Raw genomic sequence first — 13,811 nt, 5'->3', positions numbered from 1 at the left:
TGGAGGGAGAATGGCATGAGCTCATAGCGAGGAGCATGAGTGCAGTGTGTTCAAGGTGAACTGTGTGCTCGTGTGAGCAAAGGGTAAGAGGAGGATGAATAGTGTGAGTGAAGGGTAATAGTGTGAGTGCAGTGTGATTGCTGTGAGTTTATGGTGAGCGGTGAAAGTGACAAGTGAGTGGAGTGTCATGTGCATGCAGGGTGAGCAGTGTGCTCATGTGAATGTAGGGTAGGAGGAGGGTGAATGGTGTGAGAGCATGGTGAGCGGTGTGAGTGCAGTGTGATTGCTGTGAGGGCAGGGTGAGCGTGAAAGTGTGAGTGGTGAGGAAGAGGAGTGAGTTGTCTGAAAGTAGGATGTATTCTCAGGCACCTGGAGTTACTAAGCATTGTATTGTCAGCGGGTTTCAGATATAAGTTAAACTATTGCTATAATGGCATCAATCAGGGATGGAGAATGGAGGAAATAATAATGTGCTGATCCTGCAACAAATTTTCATTCTCCTGATTAGGGTTGCAAGTTGATCAGATTTCTACCGGTACCACCGATATTTTAATGTCCCAGCCTGTACAAAAACAAACAAAATCACATAAAACCGGTATTTTTAGAACTTATCTGTGCATATTTCAAACAGCAAATAGAAATAGAAATCACTTTTAAATGTATTCTAGGGCTGCATTATGGATCCACGACCAATAATTACAGTTTAATTTTAATTAAACAAAAGGTAACAAAGACAGAAAAGTCATGCTACAATGAATACACATAATTTTATTTACAGCCTCTTTAGTGTCAAAGCTAGGCTTTTGCAGACTCTTTAAACAACAACAAATGGCCAGTATTTATCTTTTTGACAGGTGGCATCCCTACTCCTGAGATGCCTTTTCACTAAATGCAGTCTCCCACTGTGGTAGTAAAAATAAAATACACATATAAGGAATAGGCAGAGTGGTGACATGGGGTGTGGCTGAGATGAGACTCCAGACACTTCCCAGCTGATGCCACAGCAGCTCAAGCTGCAGCAGCCCGAACTGAAAAATACGACAAGGGGTGTATGTTGGGGGTGCCAAAGCCATTTTAGGCCTATTAGTGTTGTGTGCCTGCAGGTAAGTATATATTATATGTTCACACAAAAAATACTTGCGTGAACACATTTTTAGGGAGGAAAATCTTGGGCAAGGGTGACCTGTCTGAGGAAGGTTGGGGGATGCAGGTAACGTGAAGGCTGCTGGGATGGACCAGAGCGACTGAAGGGAGGTCAAACGTCTGCATTGAAGGACACAAAGTTTAGTGTTCTTGTGACCCCATCCTGAAAAGACCTGTGAGGGCGTGGTCTGCAATTATTCTATCGATAGTTTTGAATTTTCTTTTTGAACAGAATTTCTGTAAAATTATGTGTGTCTGCACCATTCCAGTTTTTTCACTTATCCCTGAAAACCGCTCATGAGATTTGAATCGTTCCATTAGAATTGAAGGCTGATGAACAAAACAAAGTATGGTTATTAGCTGTGCCCCTGAGTGAACTTCATCCCTCAAGCAGCAGTGCGCCAGGAGGCTCGTTTGCAGAGTGGTGGAAAAAGGGGGCGTGGCCTCAGACCACTCTCAGCAATCCAGCTGTTTGGGGCATACTGGAGGTACCTGGTGGGCTAGTTGGCCTCCAGGGGCCCTCATGAGGAAAGGGGACTTCATCCCCAACCAAGAGTGTGCCAGGAGGAATGTTTGCAGAGTTGTGGAGAAAGGGGGCATGGCCTGTGTCCACCTCTCAGCAATCCCACTGTGTGGGGCTTACTGGTGGTAGGAGGTAGGCTAGTTGGCCCCTAAGGACCCCCAGCTGTGAAGGGTACTTCAATCCCCATCGAAGAGTGCGCCAGGGAGCGCGATTGTAGAGTGGTTGGCAAACGGGGCATGGCCTGTTATGAAAAGTTAGCAATCCTGATGTGTGGTACTTACTGGAGGCAATGGGGGGGGGGAGTAATTGGCCCCCAAGGATGTCCTTGGGGGCCAAGTACCCCTCTTGTTACCTCCAGTAAGTCCCACACAGTAGGATTGCTAAGACGTCTTCAGAGGTTCTGCCCCCTTTTTCCACCTTTCTCTGGCAAACGTGCCTCACGGCAGACTTCGGGATGGGGGATAAAGTCCACTTTACTCCTGAGGGACTTTGGGGGCCAAGAAGCCCACCTGGTATCTCCTGTAAGTCCTACGCAGCGGAATTCCTGAGCTCTGGTCAGAGGTCCAGCACCCTTTCTCTACCACTCTGCAAACGCGACTACTAGTTAAAGAAGCATGTTTTTGCACCTCTGACTTAGAGGTAGTTGTAATCTCCCTGCCCTATTATATACCAGGGCCTTACAGGGGAGGGCATGCCAATCACAGGGATACCCCAACCCATATTGTACCCTAGTGTATGTAGGTATTTTCACTGTATTCTAAGCGTCTTTTATCATAGCACTGGCTCTAGGCCTGGTTAGTCAGTCAGTTACCACCAGTACCCACCTGCAAAAAGTTGGGGCCACAGGGAGACTTTGCAAGAAGTCCTCTTTCTGCTCCTCTGTTGGTTCTTTCTGCATATCCCTTGCTTCTTTCTGCACCTTTCTTTGTCTTTCTGGACTTCTGCTGCCTCTTTCTGCATTTCTCTTGCTTCTTTCTGCGTCTTTCTTTCTCTTTCAGCACATGTCCTACCTCTGTAGGCATAGTTAGAAATTAGCATTTAAAAAACCTGAGAAATTAACTGAAAAAAACATAAGTTTCAGCGACGTTATAGTTAGAAATTAGCATGACATCAGTGATGTCATTTGAGATGTCATAAGTGATTTCATGAGTGATTTCACTGACTATGTCATGAGTGATATAATATGTGACGTCATCAGCAGTGCATTGCGGGGGCACGAGTTATAGTTAGCTCTTATATATATATATATATATATATATATATATATATATACATATATATATATATATATGTATATATATATATATATATATTCACTCAACTTTATTGAGTTGATGGCACACTGTATAGTCTGTAGGTGTTTGTACTTTGAAGAGGTCCTTGTCCCCTGTCACTCAGAACAGCATGAGTTACATACACAACAGCCGAGTGTGGCTTGTTTACAGTCATTCATGTTGCATGCTCAATAGTAACCGATGGGAGGCGCTCTTTACCTACATTTTAGCAAACTGCCCTTCGATTGAACATCTCGAAATCTCCCCTCCCTCTGTAACTGCACGGTCTGTCCACGAGGCCATAAACAGTGAAACAGATATCCATAATGTGTAAATATATAAAAAGTGGTTCACAAACAGGAAGATGTCTTGATGGGTGAGAGCTCGACATCCCCAAAAAGAGATAAAAGATTTAAGGCATTAATATTGCCCACTCTTACTGTGCACATGCTACATACACACCGAATTGTCTCACTGTACGGAGAAAATAGGCTGTGTTTCACAATTCAACAATTTGTATTCGTCCATGATGGGCTGCAAAGCCGTTGCCAGTGATTTAAGTTGGGTGGGTCCAAGATTTTAAAAACCGACTTCCATGCGGCCCCAGACTTTGAGACTGACATGGCCAAACCTCTGCAGGATGCACATTGAGCTAAAATATCAGCCGCGTCGTGTGCAGGTAAGAGCGGTGGGGCCGGTTGGGGGCGGATTTTGACGTACGAGGGCGAAAATTAAATAAGTAATTAATTTTCCCTCGTTATCATATGTCGAAATAACCTCCCCTCCTCAACCCGGCCCCACTGCTCTTACCTGCACGGGGTACGGCTTTTAAATACTGAAATATCCCCACAAAGTTTATCATGCCTCGAGTTGTAAGCCTATTCAATTTAGTGTTCAATTTATATTCAACTTAATATTCTAAACTGAGCCTACCATACACCTGCCCAAATTAACAAAATATACCCGGGAGCTGCAGCTGCGTGTCCTCGCTGTATGGAATTAGATGCTGATATGCTTTTTGTCTTGTCTCACCTTCCTTTCATACTGCCAGAGAGTTCTCCTCTCGCCTGCTTCTCCCGACAGTCGCTAGGACAGGCTCCCCAACCAAGCCAGATGCAGCACCTGTATTGCAGCAGCGGTGCGTCCATTGGGGCGTAGGGGCGGAGCCCCACCAGCCACCATGGACGCATCACAGCTGCCGTCTGTAATTAAATAAAATACATGCTGAACTATCAGCCGCCGGGAATTGCCAGGGGGGGTGGCCTGCTGCAGCTTGAGTGACAGTCCACACTCAGGCTGCAGCAGACGTAGTGCGCAGGCTGGGGAACTTACAGTGCTCATGCTTGGGAAAGTTGGCAACTTTCTCAAGCATGCGCACTGTAAGTTCCCCAGCGGGACCCAGGGGTGCTTGTTCTTCGCCTGCCACAGTGCCACAGCCCGGGTCTCCAAAGGGCGACAGGGCGAGGGCGAAATGTGCCCCCCCTAGCCAATCGATTGGCTGGTCCACCGGCGCAGCATCCCATTGGATGCCGCGCGTGGGGGTGGCCTGCCATTCGTTGCTGAGTGGATGCAAGGTTTCCTTCATCTTATCGGCGGGAAGACCAAGGAAAGAGAAAAGAAGCGAGATGGAGACCGTGTAAAAAAGTCTCACAAAAGGAGAGCTGCCTGGACCTTCGGAAGGGGCGGGAGCTGCCACCCAACACCTCCCTCCTGTGGGAACCTCTGCAGAGACTTACCTACCCCGGAGCGAGCGGCTGAGCCAGTGATTCTCAATCTGTGCGCCGTAGAATCTACCCAGGGGCGCCGCGCACCAAACGCACAGTTAGGGAACCAAATTAATTTGTTTATCCCGTCCTATCAATAGTTCAAGTCCGTGATCCACAGTAGCATTGCACGCCTGTTTACAGGGAAATACTGCCGAGGGGTGCAGTACCTACATTGGCCGCCGGGGGTTGGACCAGCGTCACTCCTAGTGTTAGGAAATAATGATTCTCCGGTGGCAGCTGCTGCGGGGAGACCTGGCCTGAACCGGCACGCTGGGGTTAAAAGAGCAGGCCGATTCGGATGAGAAAGAAGCCTGGGTGGAGAGAGGGGCTGACAGGAGAGGCTTTACAACTGGAGCAGGTAGGAGGCACATACGTCACCAGTGGCAGCCTTTACTGAAATGTTGATTACATGTTCTGAACACAGTGATGGCAGTTAAGGTAGAGCTGTAGACTGGATAGTGTGTTTGGCGAATAAACTGCCTTTAAAGGAGCCTTTTATGTGGTCAGCAGCGCACTCTTGACCTGTGTTTTTGAAAGATAAGAATTCTATGAAGCTTCCCAATTAAATAACATAAGCACAAACCATAAAGGACAATAAAAACTGAATTAACACACTGTCTAAAATACGTCATGTGCACAGATTCGAAGAGGACAGACAGGCACGTCCCCCCACCCCCCTCCACAGAACTTGTTGGGTACACAAAGATGTTGGTTGCAGGCACGTTAAACTCCTGTTATTTTAAATTGCAGCACATTTGCAACATTTAAACAGGCAAGAACATATGTACTTTCTTTTACAAATTGAGTTGCAGCAGGTGTGTATAGATCCTGCAAATGCCCACTATTTAACAAAAAAAAAAGCACTTTAAACAAGATTTTTCCCTTTAAAACAAATATGTTCAAAATCTAATAGTTTAAAAACAGTACTGCTTACTGTTATATTTGGTAATTGCATGCCCATTCATTTGTGGTCCAAACTTGTGCCAGCACTGTGCTCAACCTACTTAGAGCTGGATCTCTGCGTTATCACCTCAGCAGTTTCTGCAGGGGATCACTTTCTGCGTGTCTCTGGGTCGCAGCTTTTGCTTCTCTCTGCTGTAGGGGCAACAGTGCCCCTGTATTGGTCCTACCAATCCTCTTGTAGTAACACTACAGGGCAGCGAGTACCTGACCCAGATAACAAAGAAAACTGCGGAGAACATGTCCTGGCAGCATCTTGGTAAAGTGAGCAATGCACTGCACTGGACAGGGAGAAACATAGAAGTACTCCCAAGGCTGGGATTACATCCTCCCCGCCTGCCCAAAAAAGTAACAAGATGGGGAGCCGTGGCCAACGGCCAACAGGTTAAGGGAGCCGGGGGTCAAGAAAGTTTGGGAACCACTGGGCTGAGCAGTGAGCACCCCGAGAGAGCGAGGCCAGACACCCGCAGGGAAGGCACACAAAGTGCCGGAACCGCCGCGAGGCACTAGATCGAGGGGCGCGACACCCCAGTAGAAACCCGCACACTGCCTGGCACCCCCAGAAACATGCTGCGGGCCTTCCTGATCAAGAAGTCCTCGGCGTCCAACAGCAGGAGGAAGTGGAGCGAGCTGCCCGACGAGGAGCGGGGTGAGGTCTACTCCTTGCTTTTCAAGCACTACTTTTTCTTTTGTGTTAAGCATTTCGTGACAGTTTCAAATTCTGCCTTGCTCATTGCCGCCCCTGTGCCTCTTCCCTTTCCCTTCAAAGTTGTGCTCGCCCTCATTTACTTGTCCTCCACGTTGCTTTCTCACCTTGTGCTTTTCCACCGCCTGCTCCATATTGCTCTCTCTCCCCTTGTGCCTCTCCCCTCTCTTCTACCCTCCATGTTACTTCCTTCCTTCCAAACCTCAGTGTTGCTTCCCGTCACCCTCTGAGTCCCTTAGTGATGCTTCCCCCGCCCGCCCGCGCTCTCAGAGTTGCTCCCCCACCACCAGTAATTTATCTGTTGGGGACGGGGAGCTGTGCTTTTGGTGTCGTAAGTGATGGAAGTAACGGGTTTCCTCTGAGGATACTCGGTTTTGGGGACATTTTCTTGGCATTGACGTGCATGATGTTGGAGGCTACCCAGAGGGAGTTGAATGGAGTACGGTACGGAGCCTGGTCTCAAAAGCTTGCGTACTGGACATATTCTTCAGGAAGGCATGGTGCTAACAATTGAACCAGGAATTTACTTTATTGATCACTTGCTCGACCAAGCACTGGCAGACCCCGCACAATCCCATTGCCAGTGTAAAGTTCTAAACTTGCTAGATTGATTCAGACATTGGCTCTGAGCAGCCGTCTGCGTCTGGCGTTTCTTGCAGAGCTACAGTATTGTGATGAAAACTTCTCCTATGCACAGCCTTTCAGCAACCTCTGAAATGCAAGAGCGCATGAATTGGTGAAATGCAAATGCTGATTTTTACAATGTGAACATTACTGAATATCTGTTTTTATAAGATGATCATCCCTCTAAGGTGATTCAGATATAAACTATGCATTCTGTGTAACTGCTTTCTTTGATTAACTGTCGATAATCCCGTCCATCTGGATAGGCTGCTTCTGCTGATAGCACTCATAACGTTGTTGGAGGAGTTATTGCTGTGTGGGTTATGTGACGCGTTTGCAAAAAGGCATGAATTGTTATTTGTTATTATTATCATGTATGTGTTGACTTTGAGAGAAGGCGTCCAGTGTAGTTCACATGAAAGCTGAGTTTGATAGCTGCGCCGATGGTAGCAGAGGGATCAATTTTGCATTTTTTTACAGGTTTCTCAAAATGTAGATCACTTGAATATTAGGATCATGGCGGTTCTGCAACTTTTCAACTAACTTACTTCTAGTCCACCTCTAGCCAGATCTTCCAGTTTTAAAGAACGTTGCTTGATTTCTGCCACTGCCAAGCCTATGCGTCACTGTCAGAGGCTTAATGCGCTGGACGTCTCTGGCAAAGTTCAAGTGACACAGCGAGCTCTGAAGGTTAGAGGTCACTTGCAACATTCAGACAAGGTCTCTGCATCACTAGTTTGTTTCACACCTATAGGCAAGACCACCAGAATTATGCGATTCTGTTGCCGCAGCGGTTTCCGCATAATCGGGGATTAGTAAGGTTAAATATTTGCCATAACGCCGTTACCATGTGTAAAACTGTCAAAGTTATGAAGTAATACTATCAAAGAGTGTGGCACATTATACTGCACAATTTGACTTTTCTTGATGCATAATCTAGCCAACCCTGCCACATACTTTGGTCCTTCCCTGCCGCATAATTCCAGTGGCCTTGTCTCTAGGTGGTGCAGTATTACTTAGATTTAAGACATGCAAAACTATCCAGTAGTAGTCTGTGGCCATGCCCTCTCTGCCCCTCCCACCAACACATCTCCAAAACAGCGATGGTCTGTGGTCTAAAGCATTTATGTCATAGCTCTCTGTTGGACTCCATGATCACATGTTCCAATCCTAGCTTGCCCACTTAGCCTTTCATTTTTCTAAGGTCGATAAAATAAATACAGTTGAGTTGGATAACAATAGCATCTGCTTTTCCGCGTCAAGATAGCCATCGGTGAAAGTATGTTTTACCTAAGCATGCGTTATATACCTTGTTTTATTGACGGGTACATCACAACTTTAGGTACACATGTATGCATGTCATTCAGGAACACTAAGCTTCCCGGCTTATAGGAAGAGTAACGCTGCCTTTGTCGCAGGACCTCACAGCTCCATCAAGTTTCTTGCCCATGTTTATGAAGCGACATGTTTCAGAGTGTTGAAGTTATGCAAAGGGTGATGGGGCAGGAAATATGTTTTAGAACTCCATGTTTTAGAACTCCCTCAGGGGGAGCTCTCCCTCTAAGCCTGTCTGGCGCATATTTTCTTTTTCTGGCTACTCCCTTGTTTACATCAAATATTTTTACTCTGTAATAATATCCCTGTATGTGCTTAATGTACTTAAAAAGGCAGCCTAGTGCATGACTTGTAACATTTTAGAATGCATCATGTGTGATGTTTCAGAGGATTTTCTATGCCTTTAGAGAGGCAAGCTGCCGCGCATAACTATTAGAAGATATTCATGAGCTGAATAATGGTGTTTAAATTACCAACAATGTCCATGAAGTCTTCCTACACACTCCTTTCACATTTCCATTTTATATTTAAAATGCATTACCTTAATCAGTCCAGTTTGCGCCTTAGGCAAGACATCATGGCTCACATTAGAGGCTTTTACAAGTGTGAATGTATGAAGCTCTGTGGTTATACTGAATAAGCAGCTACCTATGTTATGCCATCTATTAATGTAATAACTGCACTTTCACAATTGCTTTATTAACCTTCCTGCTTTCTCAAATTTGCTTGAAAATGCATGATTTTTCTTCTTTTTTTTCAAAATTTTCTTGGGGGGGGTTAGCCCCCCAAACCCCCCTTTTGGGGTTCGGGCTCGCTCGCTGCGCTCGCTCGCTACGGTGCTGTATGCAAATCAATTTGCGCCCACCACTTTCAAATGTCACCCACCGCCCCTGCTGTATTGACGGGAGCGGGCTGCTTAGACACTCTGCTCAGGCACAGGGAGTCAAACATGTTTCTCCACCGGGCTATAAAATGCAGACTGAAACACACTCTCCCTCTATTCTTTGTTGTGAAGTTCGTAAAATATGTCGGTTATTTACAAAATCTGATGTTTTACTAGCTGCTAACAACCTACACTGCTCTCCCTTTCCATTGACCCTTAAGCCCCTCTAATGTCCTGCTTCTCAGATACTGTATTTGACCATGATATGCCAGTGTGATTGTTGGGACATCTGAAGCTCACACCCACCAATCTTACAGACCAAGCTAAGCCCCTGTACATATGGAGGATTTCAGGAAGATGTTGGGAGAAAAAAGGCATACAAGTAGCTAACACAGAGAGACTGCAGAATAAGGCGGTGAAGGGGAGAGTGAAACATCCCACTCCAAATACCTTAGCAATGTTTAAATCACAGTCTCATATTTTCAAAATTGAAATAGTTTCACTTGTAATTATTCATAGCAAAATCATTGTTGTTGTTCATTTAGCTGATACAGCTAACCAGCATTGGCAAAGCCAACAGGGCTGGCTTGTTTTAGGTAGAAGTGCTGCTCATTGTATGAAATGTCTTGATGCAATAGCTAAAAACTCACAGATGTGCGCCCAAATATGGGTCAGGTGTCAGAATGATTGAAGCACAGGAATTAAGTTTACAGGTTTTGAGTCATTCCCTTCATTACATAGGCCACACCTTTTAGAAAGGATTCTCAGTTGCTCTTCTTTGGCCACGCCCATTTTAGAGACACCACTCCCCCACTATTTCGTCCCACTTAAAGGACTGGCCGTAGGGTGACCGCCCCTCCGTAATTTTCAAACATGTCCGTAAATTAGCCCTAACATGCATTGTTCGTGATTGATCTCTTAACAGCAGGCCCAGGTCTAGAGACTGGGCCAGGCCTACCCAAGGAATACCCTGGCCCACACAATGCTGTTCAGAACTGAAAAACAAGCATTTTTTACCTTAATGTTTCACAGTGGTGTGAAGCCCAGTGGACTCTCCCTTTTCATTTATTTTAGTGATTAACACCATTGGCACAGGATAATTTCAGTCCTAGGAGAGATGTGAAGTCAGCAGAGTTTATTAGCTTCTATTAAGCACAAATGACCAGCACTGATATACTTGAAACTGAGTTATGATTCTAGGCTTATTGCATTGTATTGTTATCACCAATGCTTTGCAAAGTAAAAAGCTGCCAAAGTTTTTTGAAAACATGAAAAGATGTAAAATGGTCTTGTATTGCAGCAGAAACATTTCTGCTGCTGCACATGGCCAGGAGCCTGCTGTAGTCTTAATGTTCTTCATCTTCAAGTTTTGACCAGCAGTGACCCTCCTATTCCCCAAAGCTGGAAGCACATCCGAGAAAGCAAAGTATGTAGCTCCTTGGGTGCTGATTATTTTGTTAAAACGTCAAAAGTGGACAGATGCCAATACCTAAAATATCTGATCAATTAAATGCTTAGCTGTTTTTTGGCCAGAGCCCATTCATCTTAATGGCCCACTCATGCTTGTTTACAACCCTCCCAAACAAAAAACCCAAGGGCCAGGCTTAACAGACAGTATTTGTTTGTCAATTTAGCCTCTCAGCTAAAGAACAAAAGTTAATTCCCAGAACTGAGATTTCCCAGCTGAAGGAGGGAGGGGCATGCAGCTAAAAATAAATATGCCTTCTTGTCAGGGTGTTTGCTTCCCAAAGAAATGCAAATGTGTGCAGTTGGTTTGTCAGCAAATGTAAAGGCCGCTTGGGAGGTGTTAATTGATGGAGTCGCTTGAAGCTTCCTGATTACAAGATATTTTCTTTATGAGAGGTACTGTAAGGGTGTTCAAAGCTGAGCTATTGACAGCATGCATTTAACTGACAGTTATAAAAAATGCTTGCACTAGGTATAATCTGCATATTACTGACATCTATACTTTAGAAGCACTTTTTATCTTTGACCTAAAAATATGTGCATGTAGTAGCAGCCTATATTTAACTGCACATAATGCACTTTTAAAATAATAACTTAAACATTCACAGTGGTTTCAGGGATCTCTTAGCACTAAAAATGCACATGTCACTTTTCCCTGCTGCCCTAAACAGGATTCAATTCTGCTGGCCTCTAGTTGCACACTTTTACATCTGAATCTGTAGTGACTGCATTAACCAACAGAGGTTTCATAACATAAAATAGAGCATTTTCCACTGACTCGTTTAACTTGGATTTATTTTGCAATTAAGATGTGCATTATTTTATATGTATTTACCTGACTATGAGGGAACATCAAAATAGTTACATAATATGTTGCTCTTTTTAGCCATGCCTTTGATTCCACTTCCGTGCTTACTGACCCCATCCCAATGGCAGCATCCATACTTTTTTTAATACACTTCAACCGTTGCATTAAATAGCTTTGTGGTGGGTGAGCCAACAAATTTACATAGACAGCTGAGCCAAGGGTCTCTCTCGGATCTTAGAGCCTGTGAACGATCCATGTAAATCATATAACAAGCATCATGTAAAATATGATAACATTCAAAAGAAGTGTATTTCTTAAACATGGGAAGCATTGACGTTAATATGTCACATTAAAGTCTATTAAATCAAATACAATAGATTTTTTGTTCAACTGGCATTCAGAACTCATGTACTTGAAAGTGCTTTAATATGCATTAATGAAGAAAAAAGAGTTTTGGCGAAGTAAAACCTTTGCCTGAGGTCACACAATTTAAGCAGGGAAACTGCGATTTATCCCAGATTCCAAATGTAACTTTGTACTTATCAGCCAGAATATGGCTATTTGTCTTCCCTTATGTTAAGTCTTTCTTCTTTGTGCATTTTTATACAGTTTTTATATGGCATGAACTCAACTCAAAGGTATTGGAGAACTTTACATGAGCACCACTTACATTACACAAGGTCACATTCATTGTTATTTTTATTGAGAGTTAATCTCAAAGTAAAATATGAAATGGAGGGTAAAGTGCATAGTGCAAAGCTTCGAAGTATCTTACAACTAACAACATTGCAACAATATAAAGATATGTTGATTTAAGAAAAAAAGTCATCCAATTACGCGCATTAAAGTGCATATAATACAGGATAGAATTAGTCACATAGTATAACCTGAAGATACATAAAACTTTGCAGGGTTTAGCTATTCTGCTTAAGATCCTGAATCCCCCAGGCTTTATACAATCTACTAACAGTCTTTACCCTCTAAACCCAGACTAATTACCGTTTCTCAAACTTCCTAGGTGACCCTGATCTTAGTGCATATCTTCTCTCGAATTCTTTAACTTCACTAAGTTTCGCTCTCCATGCTTGAACTGAAGGTATCTTATTGCTACACCAGTTTGGAGGATTAAAGATCTTGCTACTAAGGCTGATATATATAAGCATTCTTCTTGTGTATTACTTAACATCATATTTGGGGAGAATCGCAGTACTGCAATATATTTGTCAATGGAAATAGAGTAATCTATGGTAGCTCTAAGATATCTTTCAAATTCTTCCCAAAGATTACCAATTTTGGGACAATTCCAGACAATTTGTGACCTGGTGCCTCCTCCTTCTTTAGGGCGGACAAATACACCTGTCTTCGATTTGTGGATATATATTATGCAAGAAGAATGGTGTCTTATAAATTAACCATTTTGTATAAAATTGCTTAAGTTTAAAATTAGCGCCTCTTATTACTGTAGCATTTAGTTTATTAATTCAATTCCAAGGTATTCTTGGAAGCTGTAGCTCTTCTTTTTTCCACCATCTGTCTCAAATTTTTTAATAAATGGGGACAGATTTATTATCGTCAAAGATTTTCACCCATGCACTAACTGACTGTTGTATTGGGGTTTTAAAAGCTTCACTTATGCCTATACTTGTTGTTATACTTCTGGCATCGACATTTTCCAAAAAGTGCCTTATATTAATGAATGGCCATTTAAGCACATTTTTAAAGTGAAGGAGCACAATTTCTATCTCAGCCATTTCTTCCAGGAATTGCAGTTAGCAAAATCCCTAACGTGTATCCATTCTCTTCCCATTTACTTAAAATGCCAATTTCTAGTAATCCCTTCACCCCCTTGTAAAGATGAGACAGCCTCATTGAACCATTTATTATGGGGATGCTATAAAATGCTAACAGTTGAGTTTTTTGTTTAAAAATCCATTAGAGAGTCTTATATCATACTTTCTTAGGGTACTCGACTATTCTCGTTGGATCTAAAATGTTACACTCCTTTAAGATCTTGTTCATAAAAAAATTACCTACCTCCTGGGGGTCTGATGGAGAGAAAAATCTATAGCTGTTATGTGCAAAACGTGCATGATAGTAATTCCTTATGTTTGGAAGGGACAACCCTCCCTCTTTAATAAAGTAATTTAAAGTGCTACGTGCCAGCCTAGGTGTTTTATTGGCCCATAAGAAGGATGAGAACAAATTGTCTATCTCCTTCAAAAAGGCGTTTGTAATGCACACAGAGCAGCTGCAAATAAAAAATTGAATAGAGGCAGGCTAGACATGCGTAGTGCAACATGGCTTAGTATTAATAGGGGGAGT

The sequence above is a fragment of the Lissotriton helveticus genome, chromosome 7, assembly GCF_964261635.1.
Source record: "Lissotriton helveticus chromosome 7, aLisHel1.1, whole genome shotgun sequence".
Lineage (NCBI taxonomy): Eukaryota > Metazoa > Chordata > Amphibia > Caudata > Salamandridae > Lissotriton > Lissotriton helveticus.
Note: the sequence above shows the minus strand (reverse complement) of the source record.